The 25338-nt window shown below is 42.8% G+C and overlaps 1 protein-coding gene across 27 annotated transcripts in view; it reads left to right on the top strand.

Moving 5' to 3' along the window:
* PPP6R3 (protein phosphatase 6 regulatory subunit 3) overlaps window positions 1-25338 on the top strand; it is a 135257-nt gene that overhangs the window by 2038 nt on the left and 107881 nt on the right. For 23 of the 27 annotated variants that reach the window (XM_070360089.1, XM_070360088.1, XM_070360104.1 and 20 more), the window contains exons 2-3: window positions 19302-19397; window positions 19603-19695. The exons of 2 other annotated variants lie outside the window; for them this stretch is intronic. The gene's annotated coding sequence lies outside the window, so the exon portion shown is untranslated. The remainder of the gene's footprint in view (window positions 1-19301; window positions 19398-19602; window positions 19696-25338) is intronic. 2 more of the 27 variants (XM_070360079.1, XM_070360081.1) reach the window with 1 other exon arrangement.

Raw genomic sequence — 25338 nt, 5'->3', positions numbered from 1 at the left:
GACCAGGCTTGTCCTTCCCCTGGAATTACCTGCTTGGGACCTGGCTTGCTTTGTTGCCCTGGGAAATGTTACTTTGATAGACTCTGTCTTAAGTAGAGTTGAACATCTTGCTGGTGTAACTTACTGAAAAACGGGAAGAAGATTGTTTTAGAATAGAAAACTAGCTTTTGTGTACAGTGTAGCAGAACAAAACTTGCTGATTTCAATTAACTGCCTGGCAGTTTGAGAATCGGACCATAACTGGACAGAAAATGAATAGTGATGAAATTACGGCCTGACAGGGTGAGGTTTGCTTAGTCTCTTTGAAATAAATTTTGGCACTGATGTGGTACAGAGATAATGTGCTTACTACAGATAAGACATCTTCCTTAAAACAGTATTTGTCAGGATTGGTATTTAGTTTGCTTCTTTGATAAACTTGAATCTTGTGGTTTTATATATGGGATATTTGAGAGGCAGCCTGAGCATATATTCGTCTAAAATTTTACAATGCTTTCTTACTGATACAGAATGGTTAAGAATGGTAGTGACAGTGAAGTTCTTGTAACCATCTGCTCAATTAAAACTCAGCACTGAGTTTATTTACGTACAAAGCACAAGAGGCTGTGGTTGGTTCTCATAAGTCAAGATCTGAGCCCTGGTGTGGCCGAGTGGAGTTGACTACTTTTTCTTAGGTGAGCTGGATGGAAAAAATAGACCTGACACCTTGGCTTTAAGAAGTTTTCTTATTTTTTTCCCTTCTTAAAGGAGCCTCAGATGACTGTTTTTTATTTACTCTAGAGCAGTAGTTCTCAACTTGAGGGGGCGGATTTTGCCCCCAAGAACCATCTGGTGATGTCTGGAGAAGTAAATTTTGCCTGTCACATCTGTGGGGCTGGGCAGTGCTTCTAGAGGGCGGAGGCTGGGGATGCAGCTGTGCAGCACCCTGTGGTGCCAAGGTGGCAGGCCCCAGAACGCAGCCAGTCCCAGCTGCCAGTAGTGCTGGGGGCGGGAAACCCCCGCTCTAGACAGGCGCTCACCTGACCTGCTTTGCGGTCATTTGGAGTACTTTTCAAGACTGTTCTGTAAATGTGTGGTGAGAGTGAGAATGGTTTTAAAAGCTCCCAAGTAATACTGATGTGCAACTAGGTTCTGGAACCACTAGACCACAGATTTTAGGAGCTACGTGTGGGTCTGTTACCTGTGAGCTTTGTCTATACCTCGATCCTACTTGGACATGACAGTAATGGGGAAAGATGGTATACATACATTATTTTTAGGTGCCTGAAGTCTGAACTTTAAAAAACATTTTTTTAAGTGAATATTTTATGAAGTGAGAAACTTTTTTTTTCCTCTTGCTTCATGAGAATCCATCAACATATTGTGCTGAAACTTTGAGGTGTTCAGGGCTCTTAACAGCTGTGCTAAATGACCTTATCGTGCTGTGATTTTTGAGTTTTGTCATTTTTTCCCTCATCCTGTCAGTCAGCTGTCAATTCTGGTTTTAGATGCCAGCTTCATTATTACTATTATTTTAATGAAGGCCTGTTTTCAGAGAGAGAGCCCTGGATTGGTTTGCCAAATCTGCCCTTTGCAAGGCAGGAGAGAGGCAGATTGAATGCTAATCTTTTAACACGGTGACCCTTGCTTGCTACCACAGGGGGCTTGCCCGAACCCTGAACTCTAACCGGAGCGGGCAAGTGTTTTTCCCTCTGGGGAGATGAAGTGCAGTGAAAGAGAAATCCTTTTCTCTCACATCCTTAGAATACGGATGATCCTAATGTATTGAGTGGGATGAATGTTACTATAAAACTACAGATTTTTGCCAACTGAACGTTAGAAGTCTGGACGTATAAAAGGGAGATCCAGGAGATCTACTCCTTCGTCCTGAAATTTGGCCTATGGCTATGTGTCCGTGGGTTCGCAGAGAGTCGGCGCCACTGAGCGACTTTCACTGAGATGCTGAGAATGACAGGTGACCACTCCACGGTCTATTTCTTCTGTGTGAGTAGTTGCTAAGTCATGTCCGACTGTTTGAGACCCCATGGACTGTAGCCTGCCAGGCTTCCCTGTCCATGGGGTTCTCTGGGCAAGAATCCTGGAGTGGGCTGCCATTTCCTTCTCCAGGGGATTGTCCTGAGCCAGGACTGAACCCACATCTCCTGCATTGCAGGCAGGTTCTTTATCAGGGAGCCACCAGGGAAGCCTCTAAACCTGTCTGTTTCTGTTTTGCATGTATATTCATTTGAATTGTTTTTAAATTGCACATAAGAGATGTCATATAGTATCGTACGCGTCTCCGCCACTCTTGGCTGCCCTAAACCCAGTGCAGTGCTGTGGCACGGAGGTGGTGGGGACAGAGCATTACCAGGGAGATAATGGGATCATTCACAGAAAAGCCAGGAATGTTGCTATCTACATTTGTTTGATCAGCAAATATATTGAACCCTTACTCTGTCAGGAACAGTATCAGGGATTCACTCGTGAACAGGCACTTGAGGACCTGCCGCCTTGAGGGGAGGCAGCGCTGACAAGGGACGTCCTTTGTGTTGAGGCAGCTCAGCTTGGGAACTGAGTAGTGTGGCGTGAGCAAGCAGACTCCCGTGAGAGGCCCTAGAGGCTTCAAGGAAGGGGCTTGTAATGGTTAAAGTCTGTTGTCAAAGAGTGAAGTAGTTACACCTTTGTTTCTCATAGGTATTAAATAGTTAACTTCCACTTCCCTCTTTGGTTTGGTTTGTCTTAAAAAGCAATGCTGTTATTCTTCCTGTGTTCTTGGCTGGAGAATCCCAGGGACGGTGGAGCCTGGTGGGCTGCCATCTTTGGGGTCGTGCAGAGTCGGACACGACTGAAGTGACTTAGCAGCAGCAGCAGTGCTGGTGAAGCTGTTTTGTAATGACAGGATTGACCTGTGTTGTCTTTTGCTCCATAGATGTTGGCTGTGACTTGATCAAACTTGAAAAGCTCATTTTCCCTACTGATCAGAGGCTTGGTGTAGATTCATGCTAAATGTCTTGAGTGTCCTTGAAATCCATGGTGCTTCCAGTGAGAATGGGTTTTTTTCTTGCTGCAGTCTGGATTGAGGTGACTGGAGATTTGTTTTTGTGGCCTTTTGACTTTGGCTTAGATTTAGTTGCCATGGGAACCCCCTTTCTTCCTCCCTCCCCCTTTATTTTTCTTTACTGGGAGGAGAGAGAGTTACTAGTCGGATCAATGCCCAGTTTGTTTCACGTTTTGGATGTTTATGAACTGACATCTGCATGTCAGGTAGATTGGCTGGGTGGTAAAGAAGCCAGTGAAAGGGAACCTTGGCGGGACTGGAGAGGCTTCCCACCTTAACTGGGATGCTTTTGTGTCTCAGGCTCACAAAGATCCGAGTAGAGGCGGTTTACTACTTCTCACTTCTGCTGGCTGGTGTTGACCAGCTTTATTATTAAGTATTAGTGAAGACTCCACAGTCGACTGATTTTATATAAATAGATTCGAATAGATTATGAACATCTTTCCTGATACAAAGAGACTCTGATTTTATACTTCTCGGCAACTCTGGAGAAAGGGTATTATTAATTCCAGAATTTCTTACAGAGGGAGTGTGTATTAACTTGGAATGGTCTGTGTGTCCCAGAGGCTGACTGCCATGAAATCTGGGGGCCCAAAGGAAAGATGAATGAGATTGGGTTTTTTTTTTTTTTTTTGAAACAGTAAGAAGCAGCATGAAAAAGGTTGCAGAAAAGTAAAAAGACTGCAGAAATAAAAGTATGACTGAATGTTGAGTCAGACCTGGAGAAAGCTATGTGGATCGCTAGTGAGAGCCTAAAGTTTCCTGTACTTGTATGTAAATCTAAACACTAATGCAGTGAATTGGAGACACTGACGAGAAGGGGTGCTTGCCTGAGAACGCGTGGCGCCCTGAGACCCTGAGCGGGGCAGGTGAGGCGGCAGTTGTACTGGCCACTGAGGCACATGCCGGGCTGGCTTGCACTGTCCAGTGAGGCTTGGTCAGGAGACACTGGCTGGATCTTGGTGAAGCCTGGGCTTTCATTCTCCAGATGAGGCAATGGTGGGAGGAACATTGACAAGTATTGACTCCGTTGGCTGTTTGGCGCTTCCTTTCATGAGAATCATGGTTTTGGAGGTCATTGATATTAGAGAAAATTTAGGTCATGTGGGAGAAAGGGCCTGTAGGCAGCAGAGAAATCTCAGTTCCTGGGTGAGGCCTTAGGGTTTTGGTGGCCCCACTAGACCATAATTTTAAGTGTCAGTTGTTTCAACAATAACATAGCTGGAACTCCCTGAGAGTTAAGAATAAATACAACATTGTAATCAATCAGCTATACTCCAATAAAAATTAAACAGTAAAGAATAAACATTTAACTTCTGAATCGGTGTTTTGCTGTGTTTGTCGTTGTTGTAGATGAGGGGTAGTGCCTCCTGGTTTCCTTTTGTTGACAGAGATACACAGGGTTTCTGTTGCCTCTGGGCAGTGGGCAGTTCACAGCTGCCTCAGCTGCCTTCCAGGAGACCCAGTCCCTTCTGATTAAGCACCACCCTTTGAATGATCCCCGACCCCCGCAACCGTGGAGCTTGTGTCCTCGGTTTATTATTACACTCACAGATGATACAGCAGCTGTGCATTTGGCACCTATCATAGGTATACTATGTTAAACTAAGGGAGTTTTCACAGATAATACCCGTTCTCTGTTCTCAGGTCAGAGTATCCTGTGGAGGGCAAGAGGGCAAAGGACCTAAAATAGCTGACTCTGAGTTCTGGCTCCCAGTCTTCCAGCTGTGTAATCATATTAGATGCCATCTCTGTTCCTTAGTTTCCTTATCTGTGAAATGAATATTGAATGTAAACTAATTAGTACAGTGCCTAGCACACAGTAATATTTGTTTGGGTATTATTATTGTTATCAGCCTTCTTGCTAGTAACAGTGAAATAAGGTCAGAAATGACTAATAAAGCTGCAGGGAAACGCCCTGAGGAAATGGAGCGGAATGCTATGGTGGAAGGCCTTGGAGGTCTGACTGGGTGCTCTGAGGAAGCATAGGGGGTGGTGAAGTAGGGCAGGGCAGGGTACAGAGTTAGGTGGTGGTGTCCCCCCACCCCCCAAGTTTGGATTATTTTATATAGATTTTACTTGCTAAAATGTGACTGTTCTTTTTTTTTTTTTTTTTTTTACTGTGGTGAGAGTAGAGATGATAAATTTGAGGTTTTGTTGAGTCGGACACAGCTGAGCACGCAAGCACGTTCTGAAATATTCGTCTTTAAGATCTCTCTCTCTGGTGCTGGAGGACAGTATAAAAAACTTTGCTTTGGAGTCCCTCGTTATATAGAGCCATATTTTTTCAATGTTCTGTGCTGTGAGATAATCACACATGTCTTGAAGGATCACTTTTTTTTTCCTTTTGTTTTTTGAACTTTTATTTATCTTTGTACTCAGCTGTGTGGCATGTGGGATCCTAGTTTCGCGGCCAGGGATCAAACCCAAGCCTCTTGCAGTGAAACCGTGGAGTCTTAACCACTGGACTGCCAGGGACGTCCTTGAAGGATTGATGATTGGCTCTTTTAAATGTTGCTCTTAATTTGTTAACAAATTGCACATTATAACCAGACAGCTGTGCTCTGTAAAGGGCCAGTTAATGAATACGTTGGGCTCTGCGGGCTCTGTGGCCACTCAGTTCTGCCTCTGTGGTGTGAAGGCAGCCATAGTCAACACGTGAACAAATGAAGCTTCTCATAGAATTTTCTTTACAAAAAGAGATGGTGGGCTGGGTTTGACCTGTCTTGTTCTAACCTATTTTTTTATTTTAATTTTTAATGGGATGGTACATTGCAAGCGTCTGTATTGGCATGTGTACAGATATTGAATGTTAAGACCACCAGTTTAAGTGACGGACTGTTGCGTTACCTTTGGCTTCCTGTATGACCCCCCCCTGCCCATTCCTCCCTCTTCTCACCTCCCTTAAGCAGGGCTGCCCTGTGAGTGTCATTTTGTTGATTAACTTTATGGTGTTAGCACCTGTGAATGTATCCTTTTATCCTTACAGAAAGTAATTTAGTTTTTGCATGTCTTTGTATAAATTGAATCATTTTGTTGTGTAACTCACCCTCTCTCCTCTTACTGCTTTTTGAGATTCATTTGTATGTTTGAGTACTTAGGCACTAAGACATATGTTGTGATGCTGACTACATTAGTAGTGAGCCAAAAAGACATTGTCATTGTCCCTGTCCTCGGGAAGTTACATTTTAGTGGAGAAAGACGGTTAACAGGTGAGTCAGAGATGGCAGCTGTCATGGGTGGTACAGCTGGGAGCAGAGTCAGCTGGGAGTGGCTGGGTGGGGGCTGTGTGCACATTGGATAAGGTGGTCAGGATGGGCCTTCCTGAGACCTCTGAACATCAGCAGGTGGGGGTGAGGGACGGGGAGTCTTTAGGCAGAGTCCAATATGCGTGTGGTGCTAAGAAGGGTTGTAGCTGGTGTGTTGGGGAGACAGAGGCCAGCCTGGTGGGGTGGGAGCCATTCATGCAGGCCAGGGTTAGGATTTTGCCTTTTTCTGTGAATTAGATGGGAAGTCGTGGAAGTGTTTTAGGTAGTGGTGTGACATGAGATCTGCTATATGGTTTTAAAAGGTCCCCTGAAACTGTGTTAAGAAGAGTTGTCCCTCTGGTGCCAAGGACCCTCCGGAACAGTGACGGCAGCTTGAACTGAAGGGGCACAGGGGTGGCAGTGAGGGGGTGGATGCTGGATGCCTGTGGACGATAGAGCCGCCAGGATTTGCTGGCAGATTGAACGTGGCTGAGAGAGCAGGCTGAAGGTGCTCCCTACCGACCAGAGCTTTCTGCTTGTGGTCGAGATTGTGGGCAGCACCGGTTGTTGAAGTAAGGTCAAGAGTTGGGGTCCAGACCCGCTGCTCTTGTGAAACTCCAGAGAGCCTCCTGGAGCCACGTGGGGTGAAGGTGTTCGGAGTGGAGGGGAGAGGTCTGGCTGAAGACAGATGTGAGAGCGTTCAGTGTTCTCTGACACTTAGAAGTCCTTGATGCTGAGTGAGTGTAGGGTGAGGGCCCAGGCAGCGAGCAAAAGTGGGCCAGGCAGTTTCCGGTCGAGGAGGAGCAGGGGGGCCTTGAATCTCTGAAGTCAGGGGAGGGGTCTTCCAGGGGGAGGGAGTGAGAGTCCCCGCGCAGTGCTCCTGCCGTGCCCTCGAGTGGCCTGAGGGCCCCGGCTTGTCCTGTGGCTTCGGTGGCACATGAGTCATCGATGGTCTCGATGGGAGCAGTCCGCACGCGGTGGTGTGGGGAGGGCTTGGGAGGGAGGCTTCCCGAGGGCTTGAGAGCAGAGGGCGCAGAGGAAAGCCCTTTCATGGGCACTTGCCACAGCGCTAAAGGGAGAGTTGGGACCATGCGAAGGCTTTGTTGAGATGGCGAAGTTACAGTGTTTTTGTACTATTGGTGGGAAATGATATCTGTACAGAACGCACACCTGATGACATGCATTTGCTGGGAAGGAGACGGAATGGACCCACGGGGAGCGTCCCCCGGCTCTTTGCTTGGTGAGAGGACGGAGAGCAGACTTGGGGAGCTCGCATGGTGGGAGCAGGACTGTTTTCTTTCTTTTTTTTTTTTTAATTCATTTTATTTGTTTTGGCCGTTCTGGGTCTTTGTTGCTGCTCGGGCTTTTCTCTAGTTGGGGCGAAGTGGGTCTGCTCTGTATACACAGGCTTCTCGTGGCAGAGCCCAGGCTCTCAGATTTGCGGGCTTAGTAGTCGGGGTTCGCAGGCTCCGTAGTTGTGGCGCACAGGCTGAGTTGATCTTCCTCGACCAGGGAGTGAACCTGTGTCTCTTGTGTTGGCACATAGATCCTTTACTACTGAGCCACCAGGGAAGCCCAGGACGGTTTTCTTCTAAGTGAAACAGAAAGGAGTTATCAGTCAGTGAAAATGAGGGTGAGTAGGGCCTGGAGAATTCCAAGGACTGTATAGCCCATGGGGTCGCAAAGAGTCGGACAGGACTGAGCGACTTTCACTTTCAGGGGCAGGTGGTCTGTGAGGAGAAAGTGCCGGAGTATTCTATGGAAAGAAAGAATGTGTATGGATCTGCATTGTGGAATGGGCTCCTCGGGGGAGCCAACCTAGTTTAAAGTGGAAAAAAGCGGTTGTGCTCTTCTTCCTGGGACTAGAGTAGGCAGTGTTGCAGTTGTGGTTTCCGCACGCAAGAGTGGCAGAGCAAGAGAAGGCCACTGCTGTGTAAGGTAGAGAGCTGGTGGGGCCTGCTCTGTGGTGCGGGGCGCGGCTGGTGCTCAGTGGTGATCTAGACAAGTGGGGTCCTGGGTGGGGGGTGCTGCATGTGTACATGTAGCTGAGTCACCTTGTACAGCAAGCAGAAGTGAACACAGCGTTGAAAAGATCTATACTCCAGGTGAAAAAGAGAGAAGGGAAAGGGGGTGTTTATAATGGTGAGGCCTGGACTTGAACCTGGGAAGGGAGGGAAGTGAGGCCCTGCAGATAATGAGTTTTGGCTACATTGATGTGTTTAGTTGCCAAGTTGTATCAGACTCTTTTGCGACCCCATGGGAGACTGTAGCCTTCAAGGCTACTCTGTCCATGGGATTGCCCAGGCAAGAATACTGGAGTAGGTTGCCTTTTCCTTCTCCCCGGATCTTTCCAACAGGGATCAAACCTACGTCTCCTGCATTGGCAGGCAGATTCTGTACCACTGAGCCACCTGGGAAACCCATGTTGATGTGTGTAATTGTCGTTTATTCCTTTTTGCTTCTGTGTTCTTTTTCAGACTGAATATATTTCATTTTATATTCTTTGTCCTATCCTTACGGGATAGGATTGTTTCCAGTAAAGAACAATATGGCTTTGGACAAGTGCAAAAAACATTTCTGCAAGGTATAAAGCCTGGAGAGACTTAGAATTGCAGGGTGGTGGGACCTGTAGAGTTTGAACCTTGGTTAAAAGTAACTGGACTTTAGTTAGAAGTGCCCTCCTGCCAGCACTGGTGTTCCACATCTTTGCCAGCTCTTGGTACTGTCAGACTTTTTTATATTTGTCAGATTGGTGGTTATGACCTTACATCTTATCAGTTCCTAGTTTTATTGAGATGTAACTACATGTTACAGTTTACCCATTTAAAGGGTACAGTCTAATAGGTTTTAGTGTGTTCAGAGAATTGTGTAATGATCACCACAATCTAATGTTTAGAACACTTCACCATCCTAAAAAGAACCCTTGTACTTGTTAGCGGTGACTCTGTTTCCACCTAACCCCTGGGCAGCCACTAACGGACTTTCTGACGGACTTGACGATTCTGGACGTCTCATGTAGATGGAGTCATACCCTGTGTGGTCTTTGGTGACTTGCTTCTTTTGCTCAGCATGTGTTCAGGGTTTATCCTTGTAGCATATTTCAGTATTAGTGCTCTGTTGCATTTGAGCACATGGACATGCCGTTATTTATCCATTCATAAGTTGGTGGATGTTTGGCTTGATTCCACTTTTTGACTGTTACCAACCATACTGCTGTGAGTGTTTGCCTATGAGTCTTTGGAGGGACGTAGGTATTTATTTCTCTTGGTGTGTACTCAGAAGTGGAATTGTTGGGTAATGTTCTGTGTTTTAAAATTTTGAAGAACGACCAAACTGTTTGCCAAAGTGACTGTACCATATTACATCTCACCAACACCATCCCAGGGTTCTAATTTTTCCACGTCCTCACTAATATATATTCTTTTCCGTTTAGAAACAGTTCACAGCCGTGTTAGTGGGTGTGAAGTGTGGTGTATCATTGTGGTTTTCCCTTTCCTGAATGACTAATATTGTTGAGCATCTTGTCATGTATGTATTGGCTGTTTGTGGATCTTTTTTAGAGGAAAGTCTATTCAAGTAGTTCTTTGCCCACTTTTATTTATCACTGCATGGTTTTAATGTTCTTTTTTCAAATTACTAACGAAGTTGAGCAATCTTTTTTTGGCTATTTAGATTTCTACTTTTGTGAAATACCTGTTATGTCTCTCTTTTTTTCCTGTTTATTATTTTTTCTTCTTGAGTTTGATTTTTCTTATTTGTAGGAATTCTTATATATTCTGATTCTTATTATCTTTGTGACAAATATCTTTTCCCAATTTGTGAATGTTTTACTGTGTTTATAGGATTTTTTAAAAGGTGTTTAAAAGGACAAAAATGGATTTTAGTATTTTCCAGTCTTTTCTTCTGTCCTTTATACTACTCAGGTAGAAGAGGAAATAGATTTTTTGGTTTATAGGTAGTTGTCTTTTTAAAAGTTTTATATTCTTTTCTTTCTACAAATTTTGCGTATTTTTTGTTAGATTTATTCTTTGGTTACTTTTTTTGTTGCTGTTGTAAATTATTTTTTTAAGTGAAAAATTTCTATTTGTTGGCAAATGAAAATGCAGATGACTTTGTATGTGGCTATTATATCTAGTAGCTTCTCTAGCTTGATAATAATTTGCTTGTGGACTCTTGGGGTTTTTGTGTAGATAATCATCTCATCTATGAATAATGACAGTTCATTTCTTTCCAGTCCTTTTATTGTTTAATATATTTTACTCTAGTCTTACTGTGTTGCTGCATGGCAACCATCACCAGTGGAGAATATAGATGGTCGTGGCGGGCATCCTTATCACAGTCCCAGTTTTAAGGCAAATGCTTTTATCTTTTACCATTGCGTGTGTGGATACTTTTTTTTTCTTTTAACAGGTTGAGGAAGATTTCTTCAACCTTAGTTTACGGAGAATTAAAAAAAAACAGCTCACAAGTGGGCACTGAACTTAACTGAATGCATTTAAAATTTTTCACTTATTTACTTACTCTTGGCTGTGGTGGGTCTTGCTTTTCTAGCTGTGGCCAGTGGAGCAGCTGCTCTCTGTGGTGTGTGGGCGTCTCTTGTCGCACACCAGGGGCTCTAGGGCGTGTGGGGCCTCAGTTCCCTAACCAGGGGTCAGACTCATGTCCCCTGCATTGGCAGGCGGATTCTTAACCACTGGACCGCCAGGGAAGTCCTAATTGAATGCATTTTCTACATCTGTCGAGATGATGATATGAAAGTTTTTCCAACTTGATAATGATGTATTCTTTTTAAAAAAGGTTTTTTTGCTTTGTTTTTGTTATATATGTTTTTGTATGTTTCATGTTTTTGTTCTTGTTTTTCTGTTTGTTTGGGGCTTTTTTTCTGGCCTTTCCATACTTGTGGAATCTTAGTTCCTCAACCAAGGATTGAATCTGGGCCCCAGCAGTGAAGAGTCCTAACCATTGGACTGCCAGGGAATTCCTCCCACCCCTTTTGTTTTTAATTTGCTAATATCTCAGGATTTATGTATCTATGTTTATTGGTAAGAATGATCTCTAATTTTCCTTTTTTGTTGTATCGGCCTTATGAGTTTTGTTATCAAGAGTATTCTAGTCTCATAAAATAAACTGTGTTTCCTCCTTTTTATTTTCTTAGAGGGTTCATAAGTAAAATTAGGATTATTTGTTCCTTCAGTGTCTTATAAAACTTGCCTCTAAAACCATAAGGGTGTGGTGTTTTCTGTCTGAGATTTAATAATTATTGATTTGATTGCTTTAATATTTATAGGATCATTAGAGTCTTTTCTTTTTCTTGAGTCACATTTGGTAATTTATGTTTTTCTAAAACTCATTTTGTCTGAATTTTCAGTTATATTGGAAGAAAATTATAACTTCTTATTTTTGGAATCTGCCTGACTTGTAATTAATTATTAATATTTAATTTCTTAAACAGGATTCTTAGGTCCTTAATTTTTAGCATGCATAATACGTACTTATATATATGTAAATAGAGTAGTAATTACCCTTTAAATAACACTTTTGCTGTGTAGGATTTTTATCTTTCAGTTCTGAATATATTCAGATAATATATTCAGTCAATTTCATTTTGACTTCTTTCTGACTTAGAGGTTTAGAAAGTATATTGAAAAATCTTGATGTGCGTGTGTATATGTATCTTTTAAGTTTTGTTACTGATTGCTAGCATACATTGTGCTCATAATCTATGAGCATAAAGTGATGCTTATTCTTTGAAATTTGTTGAGGCTGTTTTAACGGCATCTAGTTAGTGGCAAATTTTTATTCCACGTGTGTTTAAGAAGAATGCGTTTCTAATTTTAAGGTCAGGTTTCCCCGTGTCTGTTAGATGAAGCACATTAACTGGCGTCTCATTCAAACTAGTGTCCTTAACTAATACGGGCTGCTTGTTCCTTGGGTACGGAGAGGGCGTTGCAAACTCTCCTCGTGGTGGAGGGCTTGCTGGACGCCGCGGCTCTCCGTCTCTGCTTCATCTTTATAAGTTAGAGTTGCTTCTGGTGACTCGCACAGTGTGTCATTCTGTAGTGAATCTTTGTTTCTAGGAACATTTTTTCCACTCAAATGCATTTTGTCGGATATTGGCATAGCTGTACCAAGTGACTTTTAATTAATGTTTGCCTGATAAGTATTTTTCTGCTTCTTAAGTGTAGTCTCTGGGTGTGCCTTTTGAAAGCAGCACACAGCTGGATTGCATTTTCATTATTCGACTTTTCGTATTTCAACTAATTTACATTAATTGTGATTGAAGTATTTGGTTTATTTCTACTATGGTATTTTTGCTTTCTAACTGGGGTTTTTTCCTTATCTTTTTCTTTTCTTGCCTATGTATTGTGGGATTTTTTCCCCCTTAATTCCTGTCTACTCTTTTTGCCTGTACTCAGTAAGAGATTAGACACTTCTGGTGATCTTAGACATTTCATATTTAACCTAAGTGAGGTGAAGTCACTCAGTCGTGTCTGACTGTTTGCGACCCCATGGACTGTAGCCTACCAGGCTGCTCCATCCATGGGATTTTCCAGGCAGTAGTACTGGAGGGGGCTGCCATTTCCTTCTCCAGGGGATCTTTCCGACCCAGGGATCGAACCCTGGTCTCCCGCATTGTAGACAGACGCTTTACCAATTGATATCTTTATCCTTAAAGAAACTTTTGAATGCTTTTAGTCTTGTGACCTTCCTGATTTATGTGCATCTGCTGCCCAATTTTCATCTTGCTGCTCTTAAAATCCTACAGATGGGGCATTACAAAAGAATGCTGTCATTCTTGAAAGGCGTTTTGCCTGCTGTCTAGTTCTAGGCTCATGATTGTTTTCATTGTTTTCCCTGAGCGCTCCGACAGTATTTCCTATCTTTTTCCACTTGTTATTGTGATTAATTAGAAATGACTTGTCAGTTGTTCCTCCTCCAGGAGTCTGAGATATTCTGTACCTAATGTGCTCTTCATGTTGACAAGTCCAGCAGGTACGTTGTCTTTTTTTATTTTTAGGTTGCTGGTGTTGGTTTGCTCTTTTGGTGTCTTGCTGCTTTTAAATAATCAAGTACCAGATACTGTTTTGGATATGTCTCAACCAGTATTCAAAAAAACTTTAAAAATTACAAGTAAAAGGGGATATTCATTTTACCTAAGAGCTGGCAGATGTGATTTTTTTCTCCATCCTTTAAATGGAGTGTCAGTAAAGAATTTCTTAAAGATTTTCTGCTCTTCCATGTTGGTTGGCTCATTTTGGGGCTTCCCAGATGGCGATAACGGTAAAGAATCCACCTGCCAATGCAGGTAGATGTAAGAGACAAGGATTCGATCCCTGGGTGGGGAAGACCCCCTAGAGGAGGAAATGGCAAACCATTCTAGTATTCTTGCCTGGAGAATCCCATGGACAGAGGAGTCTGGCAGGCTACAGCCCATGGGGTCACAAAGAGTCAGGCATGATTGAAGCAGCTCATTTTTATATCCAGAAATGGAAAAGATTTCCAGAATAAGTTACCTTTTTGAAACAAGATCATTTTGATTGCTAGAAAACGTTTATGTGAACCTTAAATGCAACTCTAGCCAAGTATAGAACACCAAAAACAATCTGGAAAAGGGATGTGGACCAAAATAGATTACCGGCCAAATCTGTCTTTGGGAAATGAAAAGAGTGGAGTTCAGCATTTAGAGTACTTGGCCTCTCCTGGGGGAGAGGAGGGATGGTTTCATACTTGTTGGTATTTCTTTATACAAAGTCTTAGAAGAGAAATGGAGGGACATAGCTAGTGTAGGCTGCGGAGGTTGGAACTCCCTTTGTGAGGCTGGTTAGCAAGCCTTATAAACTAAGGAAGGGTTAAGGGGTTTGGTGTCAGCACTGCTGACCCTAGGAGTAAGCAGTTAATTGCTACTTTTAGGCCTTTCCTGGTAATTTTCAGTGATGCCAAGGAGTTTGAAATGCACAGGCATTATAACTACTGTTTTCATCAACTTTCAAAAAATGAAGTTTGATAATCTTCTAGGGCAATGAGGAAAGAATGAGAAGGGATTGTAGGGGCACAGGGCAGAGAGAGCGCGCCGGTTTAGCAGAATTGTTGTGAGAATTAAGGATAAACATTACCGGGCATGTTTGTGTTTATTCCCTGAAAAAAGAAGAGTCCATTCCTGCCATGTACCATATTGTCAGGCCTAAAAATTTTTCAGCTTTTGGTGGCAGTTACTGTTGAATTGCCTCTCGATTAGTGTAAACCTTCAGCAGCCTGCCCTTGCTCATGTACCCACCTTACCCTTGTTCATTGTTCAGTCACTAAACCGTGTCCAACTCTGCAACCCCATGGACTGCAGCACGCCAGGCTCCCCTGTCCTTCATTATTTCCCAGAGTTTGGTCAAACTCATGTCCATTGAGTTGGTCATACCAGCCAACCATCTTGTCCTCTGTCACCGCTTTCTCCTCCTGGCCTCAGTCTTTCTCAGCTTCAAGGTCTTTTTCAGTGAGTCGGTTCTTTTGCATCAGGGGCCAAAGTATTGGAGCTTCAGCATCAGTCCTTCAGTGAATATTCAGTGTTGGTTTCCTTTAGAACTGACTGGTTTAGAATCCCTGCTGTCCAAAGGACTCTGAAGAGTCTTCTGTGCGCCACAGTTCAAAAGCATCAGTTCTTCAGCACTCAGCCTTCTTGATGGTCCAGCTCTCATGTCCGTACGTGACTATTGGGAAAACCGTAGCTTTGACTATACAGACCTCTGTTAGCAAAGTGACGTCTCTGCTTTTTAAATACGCTGTCTGGGTTTGTCATAGCTTGCCTTCCAAGGAGCAAGCATCTTTTAATTTCATGGCTGCGGTCACCATCCACAATGATTCTGGAGCCCAAGAAAATAAAATCTGTCACGGTTTCCCCTTTTGCCCCATCTGTTTGTTGTGAAGTGATTGGGCTAGATGCCATAATCTTAGTTTTTTTGAAAGTTGAGTTTTAGACTAGCTTTTCCACTCTCTTTTTTCACCTTCATCAAGAGGCTTTTTAGTTCCTCTTCACTTTCTGCCTTTAGGATGGTGTCATCTGCATATCTGAGGTTATTGATATTTTTCCCAGCAATCTTGATTCTAGCTTGTGCTTCATCTAGCCCGGCATTTTGCATGATGTACTCTGCATATAAGTTAAATAAGCAGGGTGACAGTATACAGACAATATACTCCAAATTATTTCGCTTTCTGAGCTCCAGCTTCTTCTATGTAAAATGGAAATAATATTAATTCTCTTTTCGCAATTAAAGGTTAACTTTGGGTGATTTGAATTTGTACGAATTTTTTTTCCGTGAGTTTATTAATGTAGAAATGATAAACTTTCATAGAACAAGTGATATGACAAAGCTGACTTTGTTAATGATTAATACCTTATTTTATGAAATCTCTTACTGGCTTTGGTTTTGAAATCTTGACTGGTGGTAGAATGTTGTGAAATTTTCTTTTTTACTCTTTTGCCATTTTTCTGTTTAGAGGTCTTAGTTTAAAAAAATTGGTTAATGTGTGATTATATTTACTTTGAAAAAATAAAAACAGGTGAGACTGAAGTCTCTCTTGCTCACCTTCCCTCGACCCTCTTCTGTCTTCTGCTGTTAATCGTTTTTTTTGTCTGTTTTCTTGATTTTCTTCTGTTTGTGTATTTATTTGTGTGTTTATAGAATGGGCAGCCCAGTGTTAGGCATACACACTTTTTTTTTTTAATCGTTTATCACTTTTCATCGACTCCCATGCAGTACACAGAGATCTGCCTCCTTTTTAATTACTTATATGAAGGTGTTTTAATAGCCATTTCCCAGACCAGTGGGCTTTAGATTTTTTTTTTTCTATCACAGACAGTTTGACTTGCCTTTAGTTTCTTACAATACAGTACTTCGAACTTAGAAGCTTTTCAGAGTTTCGTGTTTGGTACAGAAATAGGTAAAACACTGAATTATAAGCTGGATTTTTTGCTTTTGATCTTTCTATATAAAGTACAACTGTTAAACAGTGGATGGAGACCTTGTTTTAGAAAGCTTTTCTCTTTCCTTTTCAAATGATGTATGACATGCATGATGTTTTTAAGCTCTATTGTAATGAAAAATTATTTAGCAGATCTTTTTTGCTACAAAAATGTATAACACAAATTTACATTTTAACCATTTTTAAAAATTAATAAACTTTATTTCACGGAGCAGTTTTAGGTCCACAGCAGAATTGAGCCAGCAGTATAGAGCCAGAAGCCCACATGCTCCTCGTCTCCCCACGTGCCCCTCCAGCCTTGTGAATGTACACTGACATGTCATTGTCACTCAGAGTCCACAGGTCACGTTAGGTTCAGTCTTAGTGTTATGTGTTCTTTGAGTTTAGACGTGTGTAATGGCATATATCCACCAGTAGTCTACAGAACACTTCTGCTGCCCTAAACGTCCTCTGTGCTTTGCCTGATCATCCCTGCCTCAGACTTAACCCTTGACAACCACTAATCTTTTTACTGTGTCTCTAGTTTTGCCTTTTCTAGAGCGAAATACAGTAGAGATCATACAGTATTGTAGCCTTTTTAGACTGGCTTCTTTCACTTAGTAATATACAATTAGGTTCCTGCATGTCTTTTCACTCCTTAAGAGCCCATTTCCTTTAGTGCTGAGTAATACCCATTGGTTGTGCCACAGTCTGTCCATTCTACCTGAAGGCCGTCTTGGATGCCTCCAAGTTTGGGCAGTTATGAAAAAGCTGGTGCAGACGTCTGTATGCAGGCTTTTGTGTACACATAAGTTTTCAGTGCAATTGAGTAAATAGCATTGAGCATGATTGGTCTCATAGAATGAATTAAGAAGTATTCCTTCTGTTTCTATCTTCTGAAAGAGACTGTAGAGAATTGGTAAAATTTTTTTTTCTTTAACTGTTTGGTAGAAATCACCAGTAAACCCGTTTGGACATGATGCTTTCTGTTTTAGAAGGTTATTCATAAGTGATTCAGTTTCTTTAATAGATACAGCCCTATTCAAATTGTCTTAGGTGCGCTGTGACAGATTGTATCTGTCAAGGAGTTGGTCCATTTCATCCAGGTTATCAAATCCATGGCTATAGAGTTGTTCATAATACTCTTTTATTAGCCTTTTGTTGCATGTGAGATCTGTAGTGATTCCCCTCTTTCATTTCTAATGTTAGTAATTCAGGTCTTTTTTCCTTAGTCTGGCAAAAGTCTTCCTGATTTTATTGATTTTTGGGGGAAGGGGTGGGGATACTCAGCTTTTGGGTTTGTTGATTTCCTCTACTGATTTCTTGTTTTATTTTCTGCTCTGATTTTTATTATTTCAGTTTCTGCTTAGTTTGGAATTAATTTGCTCTTCTAAGGTGAAAGCTTAGATTATTGATTTTAGATCTTTCTTTTTTGATATGTGCTTTCAATTCTATAAATTTTAATCTAAGCAATGTTTTTTGCATCCCCCTAATTTTAATAAGTTGTATTTTCATTTTGTTCAGATATTTTTAAAGTTTCTCTTGAGAATTTTTTCTTTAATCCATGCATTTTTTAGAAGTGTGATTTGTAATCTGAAGTACTTTGGGTTTTGCCAGCTGTGTTTCTGTTGCTGACTTGGTTTGATTGCATTGTGGTCTAAAGGCAGACATGGTATGCTTTTTGTTCTTCGTTTGTGAAGGTGTGTTTCATAGAACACGCTCTGTCCTGGTGCGTGTTCCATGTGTATTTAAGAAAGTGTACCTTGCTGTCGTTGGATGCAGTAGTCCATGCATATCAACTGTATACAGTTGATTTGATTGATGGTGCTGTTGAGTTCTGTTTTGTCTTTACTGATTTTCTGATGGGTATATGTTTCCGATAGAGGAGTAGTAAAGTCGCTAACTGTAAAAGTGAATTCATCTATTTCTCCTTGCAGTTTTATCTGTGTTTAACTTGTTTTGATTGTTAGGTGTTGTTAGGTGCATAGCATTAAGAATTGTTATGTCTTCTTAGAGTATTGGCCCCCTTTTCATTTTGTAATGGCTTTTTTGCCCTGAAGTCTTCTCTTTCTGAAATTACTGTAGCTACTCCCACTTTGTTTAATTAGTGTTAGTATGGTACAGCTCCATTCCTTTACTATTAGAGTGTTGGGTTTCTGTATTAAAGTGGATTTCTTGTAGACAGTATATGCTGTACCTGGGGGTAGGTTTTGAGTTTCCGTGTTTATCTTGCTCGTGTTGGCTGAGATTCCTGATCTGTGGTTTGGTGTCTGTTACCACTTTGGGGAGATTCTTGGTCATTGTTGCTTCCAGTGTTGTTCTCTTCTCTCCCTTCTCCTTCCAGTAGCCCGTTACGTGTATGTTAGACCTTCCATAGTTTCCCGTGGCTCTTGGATGTTCTGCACCCCTCATCCCCATTTTTGTTTTTGTCTTTTCTCTTTGCTTTTCCATTTTGGAAATTTAAGGTGTCACATCTTCAAGCTCAGAGTTTCTTTCCTCAGCTGTGTTCAGTCTGCTAACGAGTCTATCAAAGACATTGTCCGTTTCTGTTAGTGTTTGGTCTGAAGCATTTCTTTTGATCCTTTCTTCGAATTTTTGTTTTGATTGTTTTTTATCTTATTGCATGTTGTCTCCCTTTTCCATTAAAGCCCTTAGCTTTTCTGTTCTGATAATTCCAGCGTGTCTGGCATACATGACTTTTTTTTGTTTTTTGGTTGGGGGCACAGCACACGACATGTGGGATTCTAGTGCCCTGACCAGAGATTGGACCTGCACCCCTACAATGGAACCGCGGAGTCCTAACTGTTGGACCCCCGGGAAAGTGCCCTGTAAATGACTGCTTCTGATGCTTGCTCAGGCTTTTCAAGCTACTTTTTGCCTTAGTATGCTTTGCAGTCTTTCTGAAAGGCAGACATGATACACTGGTAAAAGGAAATGTGAAGAGCGGACCTTGGGAAGCGCAGTAGAGTTGTCTCGGGGATGGGCGTGTCCTGCAGTGCTGCGCGGCCTCAGTCTTGGTGAGCTGTGACCTTCACCGGTGCTTCTCTGCTTTTTCCCCTTCTCAGGTGGTGCGGGATGGCTAGCGTGGTCTGGAGTTGTGTGCTCCCCTTTCCTCACGCGGAAGGTTAGAGGGGCTGGAGCTGGAGATTCCCTTCCTCCAGGTAGGTTAGGTTCCGGTGAAACCCCAGCGGGTTAGGCTCTGGGAAATAGTTGTTTTTTTTTTTTTTTTTTTTGAAGGTGAGCTTTGTTAAGGACTGAATGTCCTGATGTTTCAAAAAAAAAAAAGTTCTTTCCCTCCCAGAAACAGGGGAGGGGAAGAGTCTGCCCATGCACCCACTGAAGGACGTTTTGGTTGCTTCCACGTAGGGAAGAAGCTGCGGTAAACATCTGTATGCAGGTTTTTGTTCGTGTTTTCAGCTCCTCTGGGTAAATACCAAGGAGTGATTGCTGGATTATATGGTAAGAATGTCTTTAGTTTTGTATGAAACTGCTGAACTGTCTTCCCAGTGCCTGCACCATTTTGCACTTTGATCAGCAACGACTGAGAGTTCCGGTGGCTCCACACCTTCCCCAGCACTGGGGTGGCGGGGGGGGGGGGTCAGCCTTGTGGACTTTGGCCATTCTAACAGGTGTGTAGTGGTATCATATTGTTTTCATAATTTGCATGTTTTTGTGACATAATGATGTGGATCACACCATTTTTAATGACTGTATTTCATTGGATAGATAAAAGGACCTTGGGGTAGATAAAAACCTCTGTTACTCAGGTTCCGTGTATTGTGGGTGACCTGGTCGTTTGTCCTAGGGTGGTGCCCACAATGTCCTGTGACCTCTGGATTTGGATGTTTCTCTCTTTTTTTCCCCCGTTATTAACTCTTTGGACATTGTTATATATAAGACTTTTAACTCAGGATGAACACCTTAGGATGAACTCAAAGCAACGTAATTGGGTCAAGGAATGTATAGGTTTTAAAACCCTTTGATATCTGTGGCCAGAAAATTAGTTTATACTTTTACCAGCAGTTCCATCTAATTTTATATTAATGTATGTTTAAAGTCCTTTTTTATTAGGGGAAAATTTTAACATCCACAAACATAGAATAGTATAATGAACCCTCAGGTAATCAGCTCCAGCCCCATAAACCTAAGGTCAGTGGTGTCCCGCCTAATCCTTCAGTCCCCACATCTCTCCTGGACTCGTACTGGTTTAAATCTCTATTGAAGTGTGATAGAAATACAGAAGAGTGTACACCATAAATGGGTTTTCACAGTCTGAAACCCACCTTGGTACCTGGGTCCCAGGCATCTCCTTTGTCCACTTTCAGTCACACTGTCTGCTGAGGGCAGCCAGGGTCCTGATACTTAGCCAGGTTGACTAGCTCTGCCGAGTCTCGTTCCTTCCGTAAATCTATGGTATGTTCACGTGTGTCTGAGCTTTTCTCTTGACATTGTGTGTGGAATTGTTGGGGATATACCTGGAGGTGACATTGCTTGGTCGTAGAGGTGTGCGTGTGTTCCACTTTGGAAACCTGTGGCTGCCTCTGCTGAAGCCGCGGTACCAGGTGACATCCCCCAAGCGTGTGCGAGGTCCATTGACTCCATCCGCTCGAGTGGCTCCTCTTTCATCCTTTTCATTTTACCTACACTCCTCTCTGTGTGGTGATGCATACAGTAGCTGTAACTTGGGCTAGTGAAGTCAAGTACATTCTCATGCCTTTTTTGGTCAGCTAGTTTATTTTATAAAGTTTTATTCACGTATTGTTGATTTATGTGTTAATTTGCTGTACCACAAAGTGATTGTTTTATACACATGCACACACACGTCCTTTTTAATTTCATTTATTTACTTATTTTTGGCTGCACCGTGAAGTATGTGGGATCTGAGTTCCACGAACAACTATTGAACCCCTGCCCCCTGCAGTGGGAGCGTGGAGTCTTAACCACTGAACTGCCAGGGAAATCAAAATATCTTCGTTCTTTTCCATCATGGTTGATCACAGCATGTTGAATATGTCTCCCTGTGCTCTACAGTAGGACTCTGTTGTTTATCTGTCTTACGTATGATAGTTTGCATTGGCTGATGCCACACTCAGTCCTCCCCGCGCCCTGGCCGTACCATAGTTATCCTTTTGTAATGAATGCGCTGTGCTTAGTTGCTCAGTTGTGTCTGACGCTTTGGAACCCCGTGGATGGTAGCCTGCCAGGCTCCTCTCCATGGGGAATTCTGCAGGCAAGAATACTGGAATGGGTTGCCCTGCCCTCCTTCAGGGGATTTTCCCAACCCAGGGATCGAACCCAGGTCTCTCTACATTGCAGGCAGATTCTTTACCATCTCAGCCATCAGCTAAGCCCAAGAATACTGGAGTGGGTAGCTTATCCCTTCTCCAGCAGATCTTCCCAACCCAGGAGTTGAACTGGGGTCTCCTGCATTGTAGGTGGATTCTTTACCAGCTGAGCTACCCGGGAAGCCTTTTTTTTTTCCCCCTTTCAATGAAGAGTGATATTTACGTCTCCTCTTTTTTTTGTTGCATTATCGGTTTTATCTTGTTAGCTCTCTGTTGATTCATAACAGTTACCCCTAAACCTAGCGGCTTATGACAACGGTAAACATTTATTATCTCATAGTTTCTGTGATTTAGGAACTTGGAAGTGGCTTGGCTGGGCTGTTTGGCTTGGATGTCATCAGCCTTCCAAGGAGGATCCTTCCCAAGGTGGCTCATTTTCATGCCCAGCAAGTTATTCCTGGCTGCAGTGGGGAGGCCACAGCTCCTTTTCATGCAGGCCTTTGTCCTGATGCCTCAGTGTTCTGTCCTCGGGACATGGTGACTGACTTCCTCCTCAAAGAGAGAGAAATAGCACCAAGTGGAAGCTATGGTTTTTATGACAAGACCTTAGAAGTCTTGTGGCATTTAATTTTGTCATACTCTGTTAGAAGAGAGTCACTTACCTTGTCCCACCTTGGACAGTGAAGTTCCGTTTTCTGAAAAGTGTCAAAGAGTTTGTGGACAAATTTTCACACGCTATGCTTGGTAGGATTTGTTTTATTCTGGATATGAATTTTTCAGGAGACATAAATATGGTGAATATCTCTGCCTACTCTCTGGGTTGTCATTGTGTCTTTCGAGGCAGAGGAGTTAATACTGATGTAATTCAGTTAATTTTCCCTTTATGGTTCGCTGAAAACTCCCACAAACTAGTTGCCTGATACTATCCAGTGCCTAGTCAGAGTTGAAATTTTCAACTGTCTCAAATACAGTCATTTTTATATGTAGAGTTTTCTAATATTTTCAAATTGAGATCCAATTAAAACACTTCCCCCTGCACCTCTTGCCACCTGTTTGTGGAGACCTGGATTTTTGTCTTGTGTCCCCGCAGAGTTCTCTGTCTTGTAAGCAGGTAGTTGTAAGATTCTGTGTTTGGGCGGTAAACTGGACTGTAGTTTCATTGGCGTTTCTTCTTTTGGTTGTGATTGATCGCTGGAGGTTTACTGTGGACCCAAATTGAAATTTTTAAAGGGCTTCCAGCCTGACTCACATAGAAATTCATTCAGAGTATAGTCCCATACTGTGTCTTGAAATGTGCTGTGTGTGTGTGAGGCCGTCAAGAATGCGTGTTCTCCGAAGGAGACCTCATGCTGACTGGAGGAAGCCTTCCCCTCTGAGGGTGCCACCCTCTCTGGTAGTTCAGATGCCACGGGCATAACGTAAGGTGGTCTGACACATCTTTGTGGGGGGTCCAAATCCTCCCCTCCAGGGCTTTTGTTTTCTTTGTTTTTTCACTGGTTATTGGGATACAGCACTGTGTTACTTTCAGGCGTGCAGCATAGTGATTGGACGTTTAAATACGCTAAGTCCCTGTGTGCAAGCTTTCATCTGTGAACTGCCAAAGGTTGGAACGCTTGTCTGCCCGTGTCTGGTGCAGTGTCCCGTGCGTGTCTCCACCAGCGGCTGTGCTGTGAGTGCCTTACAGTACTGCGTAGAGTACAGCGGTGCACTGTTTCAAGCCCAGGATGTCCGGAAGCGGGCGGCAGAGCAGCGGTGGTGTAGCCAGTGCTGCTCAGAAGAGATTTATGACACAGGAAATGGCAAGGAGATTTTCTTTGTTTGAGGAGGTGCGGTGAGCTTTTGAGTCATAGGCCCTGAACATAGAATGGTCCCCAAGAGTTGCAGCCGCCGCTCAGATGCAGTCCAGTGCTGCCGTGTCACCTGTGACGAGGAAAGGGACCACTACCCAGACATCACTGGGTAGTTTCTTCAGGACGGTAGATAGAACTGAATTCAGTAGGGAACCAGCACCTGTGCCATCAGATGCCATGTGCATCAGGCAGGAGTGACCCCGCAGCTCACCCTCTGTCTCCTGATGCGGACGACACTGAGGCTCTGCCGTCCCCCACCCACCTCCCTCCTCCAGGCAGTAGCTCTTCTTGCCCATTCATTCAGTGCCAGCTGTTGTACTGTACTACTGGACGCTTGAAGATACTGTACTGCGAGGTTAGAGATGTTCTTTATTTTTTGTGTTTGTTTGCTTTTTATGTATTGTTTGTGTGAAAAGAGTTTTGCACCATTACAGTACAGCACTGCATAGCTGCTTGTGTTAGTTGGGTATCTGGGCTGACTCTGTTGGGCTTATAAACAAATTGGGCTTACAGACGTGTTCTTGGAACAGAACTCATTTGTATGTGGGGGACTTACTGTACATTTTAAGATGATCACTACCCACCTGTTATTTATTAGACTTTCCATATTAATAACCACCTACTTGTTTCTTTTCCTCCTTGTCCTGTCCACTAGCTTTCCTGCTCTCACAATGATCTTTTGAGTTGTGATGACTAATGTTTTAAGGGTTGATGACTCAAAGTCTTTTTAGGCCATCTTGATTTTCCAGTCTTTCCCAGTTTATATCTTTCCCTTCTGATAGAAAATTTAACAATGGAAAATTTTAAAAATTAATGATATAATTAGAATGATTGTTAGAGAAGTAGACAGTATTTCTTAAAATTCATGTGTGTGTAAAGTTGTTTTCTTAACAGTTCTGAAATTGATTAGAAGGAGCTAGGTAGGTAAAACACTTTATATGTGTTCTTTTAATTATGTATTTGTATAAATTCAAATGATGTTTTATTGTAAAAACGCAAAATATGAGAAGCAAGGAAGGCCTTTCTCTGATCCCATGTTATGGGTTTTCCTTCCTAAAAGGGCAGCAGTGAGCCCATGACAGCACCAGCTGGGAGTTGTGACACATGACTCTGGTGGGCTCTGAAGAGCAGGTCTCAGTAAGTATTCGTTGAATTAAACAACAAAAAAAGTAAAGTTGTTTTCCTAATAAAAATTGTACTTCAAAGTGTGGTTCAACTTCTGGTAAGAGGTAAAATTTTCCATCTTTTGTTTTTAAATGAGTGTGCATAAAGGATAGTGATTGTTGGCCATATTTGCCTCCAGCAAATATCTGGGTGCCCACCCAGTGCCAGGCCTGTGCTTTCTAGACTTTGGTCACATGTGATTAAAATGATGGCATGCTGGTGCCCTCAGTGAATCAGGACAGTGTCTCAGAGATACAGAGCAAGCAGCATATGTAGTCATAAGTTTTCTAATGGCCTCATGAAACGGCAACAGGTAAAGTTAATTTTAATGTATTTTAACCCAGTAATACAAAATAATATCATTTCAGCATGTCATACAAAATTATTAATGAGGTATTTTCACTTCTTTTTGTACTCAGTCTTTGAAGTCAGCTGTATTTTATACATGAACACTTCTGCGTTTGAACTAGCCATGTTTCATGTGCTCCAAAGCCTGGCACGGCTGCCGCAGTGGCCCTGTAGGGCAGATTATCATCAGTGTCCTCACTGCTCACACAGAGGGGCAGGGGACACGGACTAGGAACTGAGGTAAACGGTGGCTTAAAGGGGCAGAGGAGCCGCAGGGGGATAAGTTAGGAAGCTATTTCTGTCCTCTGGGTGGTGGCCAGAGAAGCTGGAGAAGGGGAGGTGCGAGGAAGATGGAGTTGACACAGTTTTGGTGAACTGGATGTTGAGGGAAAGAGGAGTCTACCCCAGCTGGGTGCGCCTTTTCTGGGAGGGGCGGACGTGGTGAGAAAGGGTTT

Source organism: Bos mutus, chromosome 22, assembly GCF_027580195.1.
Source record: "Bos mutus isolate GX-2022 chromosome 22, NWIPB_WYAK_1.1, whole genome shotgun sequence".
NCBI classification, from domain to species: Eukaryota; Metazoa; Chordata; class Mammalia; order Artiodactyla; family Bovidae; genus Bos; species Bos mutus.
The sequence above is the reverse complement of the archived record's forward strand: the minus strand, read 5'-3'. Positions and strand labels throughout refer to the sequence as shown.